Raw genomic sequence first — 11,470 nt, forward strand, 5'->3', positions numbered from 1 at the left:
CGCATTGTTTTTTGTTTTGTGTTGCTGTTTGACATTAGTAATAACACCTCAGCTAAAATAACTGCTGTTGATGTCATGGTGCCTCTGTCAGCTCTCCTCCCCCTCCCCTCTCCGCTTGGCTCCTGATTCATCTCAGCTGTGTCCACTCACCTCATCACCCACCAGACCTTCATAAGGAGATCCAGAACCAGCATTCATGGCCAGTTCGTTGCCCCTGATGGTGCTTAACCTGGTCTCATGTCTAGTTCCGTCCCAGTGTTCATGTTCAGGTATAACCTTGTTATGGCCTTGCCTTGAGGACATTCTAACCATGAGTGGACATCTGAGTCACCAGATCACCTGAGCCACAGAACCTCTCGGAACCTCAAGACCCTCCAGCCTTGCCATGAGCCCACACTGACCTCCAGCCTCGGCGTGAGCCATATCTACCTCAAGCTACTTCACCTGCTTCGCTTCGGCCTCCAGCCACATCAAGATCTCAAACAACTCTGAATAACATTAAAACTTTACTTACCTACTTACTCACCTTGTGTTTTCCGTCCGGGTTCCAACGCCTGGGTCTGCCTCGCCTAGCTTGCCATGACAGATGAAATATAACAGAATAATAACAATTATAAACCAGTAGGGGTGTTAGAAAAAAATCAACTTGTACAATGTATCATGATATTTCATTTGGCGATTCTTGTATCGAATCAAAATGCTGTCAGCAGGGCCGGCCCTGGTCTTCTGGGGGCCCTAAGCGAAATTTAATTTGTGGGCCCTCTAACTGGTCAGCAGCACCAAAAAACGCAACTGTTGTTGTAATATAAATGAGATATCTCTATTAATACATTTGTGAATTATGGTTGCTGCCAAATAATTGAATACAGTATATTGCCTGGATGTTGGATGCACATTAAGTGGTGCCAAACAAATTTTAAATGCAAAGAAAAAAAATCAATGACAAATGTATATAGATATATAGATATATATTGTTTAATGTATTATTAGGCAGTCAACAAATGACATTCACAAAACTCCAACTTATTAAAAACAGCAACTTAATAGCAAATCAAATGACAATAAAACAATCCAACATAAAGAAAACAACAGCTCAATGAGGGGGAGTTTGGAAAGTCAGAGTCTCTCAGTCTGAAAAGGACCTCTTTGCACCAAATCCATTCTTACTGGATCAGAGAGTGTGGTTGGTCATTCATCTGGACCAACTGGATTTGAGGAAGGTGGAATCTTGGATCCAGTCGGCTCCTCTTCCATATACGCCTCTCTTGGAGCCCCTGGAACATAAAAGACAGAACTTCAATAAAAGCAAACAGTGAAAAGTCAAACAGTCAAATGTTTCCCCTTTCAACAGTAGATGTGGTGACAGCAGTTTCTTCTGCAGCTAAAAAACAAGAATTATTATTATACAATAATCAATGATAAAGCTAATAAAATATCTTTAGCAGAATACTAATAATACTTTAGTGGCTCATTTAAAATCTGTGTGCAGGTTTTTCACAATTTCATGATCTTTTGATATATTTATGAGAGGTTTATTGTTTGATTGTATATTTGCATAAGGTCATATTTCATTAATTTAATTATGAACACTTTGGAGCTCCATACTCTTCAGCTGCTGTTTATGAAAAAAAGGGTTTATGCAGACACTGTTTTTTTATTACTTTACATGCTTTTAAAATTACCTGAGATGAAATCTTCAGTGAAGTCAGGAACATCTTGGGATGTGGACGCTGCACCACCTCCAATACTTTTGATGCTTTTTGAGAGCAGAAGAAACTGTCGGCTGAGACGGAACTGTGCAAAACATCATCATTATGTAGAATCAAAACTGCAAAATACAAATAAGAAATAAATGTACCTACTTAAATAATAAAACGTGAACACTAATTTGAGAATAAGTGGAAATATAAGCCTTTTATACACTTCTTTTTGTATTATTTTGTATGTTCATAATTTTAAAATTAGTACATTTATTTTGTTTGTCATTTATAGATGAGAACCTTTATTTCCTATGTATTTGGTAGTTTTTATTCTCCATATTTCATGCCAATGCAAGATTTATGACACACTCATTGTTGTAAAACTCAGACTACCTGACTACCTGTCTATAACAGATAAACAGCAGTTTTTATGCTGTAATAAACCGGAGAATGCAGAACGCACTAAATATGTGTTAGCAAAACAATGAAACAAAACGATAACGTGAGTTAAAACATTTTTCAGCCACCATATAGTTGTCATTATTTACTTTTCTTTACTTTCCGCCGTTTTAGAAGGTCATGTCCAACCTCATCTTGGAAACTTGGGTATCAAAATTATTTTCGAGTTTTCCATGGGAAATTACGACAAAGGGGGTCGTTTATGTGCAAACTTCACCTCAGATCGCTTCGTATTTTACGTAAATTGCGCAGCTGCACAGAAATGCTGGATAATGTAAAAATAAAGCCCCAACATCCTCCAAACTTACCTTGTGATTGATGTTGAAGTTCTTTATCTTTTTTTAGCTCCTGGTGGTGGATAAAGTCTCTGAGGCATGACGTTTTCTTGTTGTCGCTTTGATCAGCGTGACAAAATGTGCTGTTTTTTTTTCTTTTCCCCAACTTTATTGAAACAAAATGCGCTCGTAAATGCACACCGTGCCAGACTCAGATGCAATTATGTTGACCAATCGTTGCTAAATGGTGTAACGTCATTATTTGGGTTGCCAAATTGGTTCATGTGTGCTGACAGGGGGGATCATTAAAGTGCAGGCAACTTTCTTTTGCACAACATTCAGAGCACACGTTGGTAAGGAAGTTCTATGAAATGGGTTGCCAGATTTGGGTCTTTTTTAATTTAATTTTTGTCGCCACTTCGGGGCCCTGCTGGTGACGGGGGCCCTACGCGGCTGCGTAATTCGCGTATAGGGAGGGCCGGCCATGGCTGTCAGTACGATATATCTTTAATTATTTCTGAGCGTCCTTCAGCGTCTGACTCGTTTCCCACTTCAACCTCCAACCACTAGTTGGCAGCAGAGAACACTGAGCCTCTTAGAGCAGCTCTACAACACAAAACAACAGAAGACCTCAGCTAGAGGCAGCTTTTTTCATTGTTATGAGACATGAAATACTTAGTTTTTTATTGGGATGGGATCCAAACAGAAACTCTGTTCCATGTTGCTGCCAGTAACATAAAAACGTGGATTGCTGTGCTTTTTAGCAGATTCAGATCAGAACGAGTGAAGCTCTGCAGCTGCACAGCGACTCATAGGCTAATGCGTTAGCATTGGCTAAAATGCTGTCGGCAAAGCGGGCCAAGGTTCTGTAGAACCTCCAAGCAATAGATTTTATGACCTGATGGATCAGAGTGATGTGTACAACGCTCTGAAAAAAGGCCAACGTTGTGTCGATGACCGTTACTAGTTTCCTTCCATGTGAGAAGCATGGCTGCACTGCAGACCGATGTATAAACAAAGCACCTTTGTCAAACTAAAGCAACTTTCCTTCATCCTGTCATGCTGCCTCATCATCATCACACTTTATTGTTTCTGAAAAGAATCAGTGTGCCCCCCCCCCCCCCCCCCCCCTTTATTTTTGAAGCACCGTTCAGACTCCTGAACCATTTAAAAGTTCTGGAAAAGCTACATTAAGCAATGTTGAAAATAAACAGCATTTTATTTCCCCAATAGAAACTTATTGGTTGAGGCACATTCATTCTTTGCTTCTTTTCTTATACTGAAAAATATTTTGTTGTGGAAATCAGACAATGTTGACCGTTCTCTTTCTATATTTTTAGTTACCAAAATAAAAGCACTATGAATTTGTTTTGGTAAAAGCAACTTATGTATGAGATACAGTTGCAGTGCTTAACATTGTGATCATTAAATAAACTGAATTTGACCTTTTTTTTCATAGGTTAATTTCCTTCCACTCCCGTTCAAGCAATAATTAATTTGATGTCTAATTATCCCAAGCTTGACATGTCATTGTATGAAAGTATAACTAATGATTGTAATGTTTTTCTGTACTATTCTTATTTGATTGTTGAAATAAACCATTTCAAATCAAATTAAAATCAAAAATCTAATCAAAAATACACACCCCTTTAAAACCGTTTGGAAACCCTATTTTTGAACCTTTCATCCATTCTGCCGTTCTCATTTGCCACCCTTCTGAATAAAATGTTAAAGCTCTGCCACTGACATTTTAAAATGGTTTGGTCCACTTTCTAGAGTGACGTCTAAATGCAGGATCATACCAAATAAAAATCCAGAATGTTGGGACATCACCTGCCCATTCGAACTGAATCTACTGGACCACTGTGGTATGAAACCACATAGAAGTGTGTGATAAAGGGGCTTTATGGTGTTCCACACGGCTCACTAATGGGGGCTCATTGAGTTTAAATCAAATGGTTTATTGAATGAACCATTCATTTTCCCCTATCACCTTTAGTTTCTCATGTATTATGGACAATATTCACAAATATTCTTTTGCTGTAAATCACAACAGTCTCTTTCTAGTCTTACGTAAAAAGTAACCATCAAATTAATGACACCAGTTTACTTCAATTTCCTTTTTTTCCATTCGATTATTCTTCTGCCATTTGTGAAAGTAATTTATCTGCTTGTCAATCAGCACAAGAAATGCGTCTATAATTGTTAATTATTGTTATTATTGTTTTTCTATGGAAAAATGGACCGTATCCTCTTATCGTGACCATTTGTTTTAGCTATTATACATGATGAGAGCATAAAAGCAGCCTGAAATCGTCCTTTATGCTCTGGGAGAAGCAGCTAGAGCTTCAGCAACAATCCTCCTGCTGGCCAGGCGACGATGATTGGCTTAAACAGTTCCGACTTTACAGCATTAAAGTTGAAAGGTTGTTGACTTTACCGCAGCGGCTGAGGCTAATGGAATCACAAAGCAGCTTATCATGGGAACGGGAACAATGATGACGACACAAAGCAGAGACAAATCCATTGTAAGCGTTGTGGAATTATGCAGGCTCAGTGGATTATGGGACGACATGATCCAGTGGAAGTTGGAAAACATGACGCCTATTCTCTCATATTTTCACACACAAGTGCACGCAGATTATGGCGTGTCAGAGACACGCGAGCAAGAATGTGCACTAATTTCAACATAAATGCACGCAGATATGCGTATTATACAAGAGTCATACAGACATTACTGTCAGACCTTGATATCTATTCATGCTGCCAGATAATTGAATTAATTCAGCCGAGGAACAACTTCACAGATTAGTGACTTAACTTTTCAATAAAAAGAAAAAAACTCAGCCACACGTGATAATTATATTTGTCTCAAATGAGGGCAGCCGTCGGAATGTATTATGTACTGCTATGCGTCCACTGTTGAATCCACACGCATGCAAGAACACACACAGACACCTCCCTTAAGTGTCTGAAAGAGAAAGGAGGAGAGAAAGAGAATAGTGGAGACACGGTCATGGTGTGAATCTTTGAGACAGAGTCGACATGTTTTTTTTTACTTCAACAATGACTCGTTTATGCTGCATTTTTACGTCCTTTCATGCAATGACAGATTTAAAGTTGTAGTTTTCCCTAAAGATGGGGATGTTTCTCCTTCCTTCATCCAGGGCTAAAACCTGATGCGCTAAATGAAAGGTTTGATGTCCCATGAGCAAAAACGACAAACTCCAATTTAAATGAGGCTTTTGTGTACGTAAAGCTATGTTCACACCGCCCTGCAGCCACTTCCAATCAACAGTCCATGTGAATGCGCAGATGCATTTGTGCATTTCAAAACTCTTGTGTTCCTGCGTAGCTACGCACATTTTTAAGAACTTTTTGGGGTCTATGTACAAAACACTGGTAGGATCCTGGTCTTCCCCCACACCTACCAGGGAATCTTCATCACTCCTTCTACCCATCTTCTCATCAGCCTGCAGCCTCCATATGGACTCCTCAGCCGTCAGCCGACGTCAGTCCGTCTGCTTCATGCGGTAGCGTTCAGACCCGTGTTACGCTCTATGTCTACGTTTAGTTCTATGCTGAGTGCCTCATGCTGCAAGCTCATCCACTCTATGTCTGCCTCTCCAGGAATCACCACCAGCTACGCCTCCACCTTTGGTCACCATTTGTCACTCTTCAGGACTCCAAGCAAGGCTCAATTCCCTCACCTGCCAAAGCCACAAATCTTCCAAGCCTGAACCCCCCACCACCACCAGGACTCAATAAAGACCACTTATTCAGCCACCTCCTGTTTCTGTCCTGCTTCTGGGTCCAGCCACGCTCATCATAACAAACAATCTGCCAATGAATTCAAAAATTGAAAAATTGATTCATGATTTTTCCTAGTGAAACATAATTTGCACGTTTTAAACTTTTGATACTTGATCAATTTTTGCTATGAAGATTTAAAATACTCCATCAGGTGTTCCACAGGGCTCTGATCTCTGCACTCCTGTCTTCTCTTTCCACGCCACTTCTCTGAAATCGGTCATGGATTTAAGAGCATGATCATATGTTTTGTTCATTTCTTGCTATGCTGATGACACACAGTTCTCACCGTCTTCCATCAGCTGACTGCATGTACCACATTTTTAGGTGTCTTTAGAAAAAGGGGCCGCTAAATTACTAAATGAAAATATCTGTATACCTATAAAGTGAAGGGGCCTTTGCTTAGAAGAACCAACTGTGAGCATGTCGATTTTTGTTCCTACTATTTTCATTTCAACCTCAGGCATCTCTTGGAAAGTTGCTGACTGTTACCTAAAGTTTTTCGATTCTTTTTTGGGTTTGGAGAGATACTGCTCTGCCAGGACTTAAAGGTATGGTCACATGTACCAGTGCGGGGTTTGCCCCATTACGCCTGTTGTGAGTAAAGCAGTCGTCACAACTGCTCTCACAGCTAGATGTTGGTGGTCTGTTGACAAAAAATATAGAAAATCTTTACGACATGCCTTCATCTGACCTTTTACACTCTACTTAACCTTGTCTCTGTGTTCGCTACAACCTGTTCCCTGCAGCATGCCAGTAGAAATAGCATATTTGCTAAAGTGGCTCTGTAAACAGTCTACAACCTTGACATTTCAGCGCCCCGTACAGGTTTGCCCATTTTTCACCTGTTTCCACCCGTCGAGGCAGAAGGATTAAGTAATTATTGCTGTGTGAGCAAATTTACTACCGGTAAGCATTTAAACATCAAACTTTTGAAATTAAACATTTTTGTTGGTACAATGAAATAATAATAGAATAGAAGTTTAGATCCAACCATCCCCAAACGGAGGATTACAGGTTTTTCTTCTCTTTTGCGGTTTCAGGGAGGCGCATAGATAGACTTATCAGATTGTGAAAGTAATAAACAGTAATTTACTTAGACATTGAAAGCTTCCAATCTGATATTTCAGAGTCAAAACCATAATCTTCTGCAAACAGAATATAATATGAAATGTTTTGAAATTTGGTACACACTTAACCAGAACCTAGAGAGAAACGTACACTCTGCCCAAAACTAAAGTTGACCTTTGTAGTTCTTACCTTGGAACTATTGATACTAAGCTAGGAGAAAATCGGAATAGCCAAGTTGTGGTTAAAAAACGATCCTTTAACCCTTGTGCTATCTTAGGCACTTTAACATTGGGAGTTGGGTCATCTAGACCCACTAGACAGTGCTCTGAACCTTTTTTCTTCAATGATTTGTGATCTTTACTGGTGTCCATGGATTACATGAAATCTTTCCACCTTTATCCACCTTTGTCATGGTAGGGAGAACACCTCAATGGAAGGGGGGGGGGGGGGGGGTCATCTAAGATAGCACAAGGGTTACGTTCAAATGAATATCGTTTCAAATTCCGATCCCAGAGAGTGATAGGTGCCAGGACAACACAAACCTGAAACACGTCCATCATGAAGTGCATTTGTTTCTTTCAATGTGGCTTTGTGACACAGAAGCGGCAGACTGAGAATGATCTGTTTTCAGCAGACTCCTGACCAGTTAAACATTCCCTGACCTAAGGCATCGTTTTTGTGATAAATACAGCTTCCGCTCGTGTCACAACTCTGGCCATAAAAAATGAAGTGCTTTGATTGTTGCTTGGTGTTTAGAAAGAGAAATCGACTTGATGTTTTTCATTTTCATCCATGCAACAATTTTCCTTAAAGACAGGTGTTTTGGGTGTTTTTAACATTTTCTTGTGTCATTTGTCTGATGATGGAGGACTTGCTGAGTTTTTCTTTACTTAAATTGTTGTGAGTCAAGAGCAAATGAAAAGTGACGTTTGAGAAAGTTTGATGTGATCTAAAACCTAAAATCGGCATTCCACAAGCTCCCTGCCTTACTTCATTCCGATGCCTCCACTTGCAGACAAATAGCAACAGCAGTAATGTTAGATCAGGGGTTTGAGGGGCTGTAAATTAGCAGAAGAACATGTAAATAGAGGATAATGGGAAGTGCGGCATGCTTACTCTGCACAGACAGTTCAGACCACAACTCAGAAGCAAATTTTAAAGATACTTCTGCCGCTCTGCAGAAACTATGTCCTTGAAAATGAAACAGTGTTTTTGATTTTGGCTAAAAACAGCAGAATCATAATTAAAAGACTGGAAACAGTCGACATACAGATGATCAGAGTGGGACTTTAAAAGCCTGGAACAGTGGACAGAAATCCCAATTTGTTGACATCAACTCTGTAATTAATATATATTTGAGCATCATCTTCATTCCTAGTGTAATCAATCCATTCAATTATTCATTTAAAAACGGGACACCCTGTACAGATTCCCTGCTATGTGTGTAATCTTGGGAATAATTGGAGAAAGGTACGACATAATTCATGACCCCGTGACACTGGATTCGGAAAACAAGCCATAAAAATTCCACAAAGCTCATTGAGAACGTCTGTAGTCACCCTGCAAACCTCGCCATCCATCTGAGCCTCCTTGTTCTGCCTCTCCTATTTTTGTCTATTGTTAGTACAAAGCGTCACATTCAGGCCTGAGTGACTTCTCGTATGGCCGACATTGGTAGGCTCAATGTACAATGGTCGCATGGAGACAAAAGACGGTTTATTAGGCAGAAGGGCGACACGCAGACACAGTTGAAGAGGGAATGAAAGAGTGGCACTCTGCCTTGCATTGTGGCTGGATGCACATCTGGTAGCCATGTGTGACCAGAGCAGAGGGGCTAATGATGGTCTTCCTGGGGCCAGCTCAATTAGGCCAGGCCTCACCGAACTGAAGGAGAAAGAGTTGTAAGAGTGATGACTATCGACGTGCTGGTTTACCGTTTGTGTGTTTGTGCTTATGGGGTAGTCTGCTAAAAGATCCCGCCTTATTTGTGTGCTTGCTGCTTTCAGGCCGTTGTGTTGGCTACACTTCCCACTGACAGGGTCTCAGAACAGACTTTTCTTTACTTTTTTAGCTCAAACAACACCTTAGCACATAAATGCATCCACGAAGAAACACCCTCCTCCTGAGCGGGTTAAGACCGACTAACAAGCTGTAAAGCCATTTATGGTTAAGGCACCTCTTTGAAGGTGCAAGTCAGCACTTAAACTATAGAAGCAGGAGCAAAAAAACATGACAAGAGCGTCCAAACCATGTCCTCGGGCGTGTGTGCCAGTGCACATGTGTGATGTCTGAAGTCTGTGTGTCACATTGTGTACCAGTAAGCACTGCAGATGGGCTCCTGCCACAGTAGCATCCCCTATTATTCCTGCGCCGCAAACGCTTCTGTCCAGAAGAAACAAACCTAATAAAGAAGCAAAGAAAAGCCTGTCTGTCCGCACCAATAAAAGGTTTTATTCTGGAAATTTGTTACCAATTCTGCTCATCCTCACGTGCTACTGGTCAGATGTGTGTAATTAGTGTTAAATAAACAACTGCACAAAAAGACTGGGGTCATTTTAGGCATTTTTTACCCAGGAATTGATTTTGATATTAGGCTGAGTTTTTGTTTTTATTCATATGTGACCTGTTTTGACAGGAAACCATGACGGTACTTATAGAGCCGCTCCAATGAAAATTCAGTTTTTGCTGTTATTAACATGTTCTTGTGGCATTTTTCGGATGATCGAGGACACAAGAAAATTAAGGTCAGTAGAGAATAAAGTAAAAAACACTGTAATTTTCTTAACTTTTACTGTCAAAAGATGGCTACTGGTTTGTCCTGCCTATCGGCAAAAACCATTAGAGCCTTATTTCTGCAACTAATATCAAATGGCAGACTGATAAATTGATGAAATGAAGATTTACAGATGAGAGACGATATACTGAAAGGCTTTTGGGTTCTGTGTGACATACTTTAGGTAAACTAATCTGGAACGTAGTTTGCAATCTTTGAGCCTACATTTATTAGGTTTGTTTCATTATTAAAGTAATGTGGTCATGGTTATCTGTGTATTTCCGGTTAGCTTTAATCATTATGTTGTTAGGGCTGATGTGTTTTACAAGGTTGTGGATTTTTTTAAACTCTGTAAAATATGTGGTTTGTGGCTTAGTTTTATTAGCTCTATGATACTTTTGATTATTGTACTATGATAGAAAGACTCAATCATCTCTTAAGTTTCTTTGGTTCTGCTTTAAAACGGTTTTCTTCGTCCCTCACCAACAGAAGCGTCATTTCTTCTACAAATATTTTTTGTTCTATAACAGCCCAAAATTCATGAAGTTTTTGGAGCAATCCTGTTTTTATGTACTCTCACTGGAACAGCTGCCAGTACACAAACATGTACCATTACCTCTTTGACGACATCCTACTGAACAGCTCATTTTACACAAATGTCCAGACTGACCAGCTGCATCAAGGAGTGGTTATGGCTTAGATACAAATAGTCTGCGGGCAAAAAATGGGCAAAGCTACATGTGGCACGCAGGTGGCCCTTAGGAAACTTAAAGATCTTAGACCGTTCAGTGAGCACGTATAACAAGAAGTGTTCAATCAAAGAAATTTCTAAGATTTTTGTATAATTTCTTTTCTTTTTTACATTTTGTCTCTCACAGTTGACATGTTTCTATGATGAACATTACAGACCAAAAGCCAAAGCAGCCATAATTCCACCCACTGCTGTATAAGAACCTCCAAGGGCCTATACATCAGAGAGTTGATTAATGTTTGGCCTAATCCAGAGACCCCTACACAAACAAACACAGTAAGAGGGCAGCTTTGTTGGTCATCAGGCTCAAACTGTACCACCTGCTACAGCAGCAAACCGCTGCCACGTCTCCCCTCACTCCCTTTCTCTGCCTCCACAGGAAATGAGCAGACAGAGATAATTACAGAGCAAACAATAGCTGTCCTTTCTGCCCACATCAACCTCCTAGCCCTGCCTTCCCACCAACAAGCGCAGACTACAGGAATCTGTGGCCACGGCAGACAATAGAATCAAAATTTTGTTCCAGGCATCAGTAGATCTATCTGTACGTCTGCCGTACGTCTATTTCTACATCTGCTGTAAGTCTATATCTACGTTTGCTGTACGTGTATATCAACTTCTGCTAACATCT

At 40.2% G+C, this 11,470-nt stretch overlaps 1 long non-coding RNA gene across 1 annotated transcript; it reads right to left on the reverse strand.

Moving 5' to 3' along the window:
• Window positions 1-1,129: 1,129 nt before the first annotated feature.
• On the reverse strand, window positions 1,130-2,896 carry LOC111946920. The gene is made up of 3 exons (XR_002872733.1): window positions 2,468-2,896; window positions 1,683-1,794; window positions 1,130-1,274 (listed from the first exon to the last, which is right to left on the reverse strand). It is a non-coding gene; the product is annotated as an uncharacterized LOC111946920 (long non-coding RNA).
• Window positions 2,897-11,470: the final 8,574 nt, after the last annotated feature.

The sequence above is a fragment of the Oryzias latipes genome, chromosome 23 (genome assembly GCF_002234675.1).
Source record: "Oryzias latipes chromosome 23, ASM223467v1".
NCBI classification, from domain to species: Eukaryota; Metazoa; Chordata; class Actinopteri; order Beloniformes; family Adrianichthyidae; genus Oryzias; species Oryzias latipes.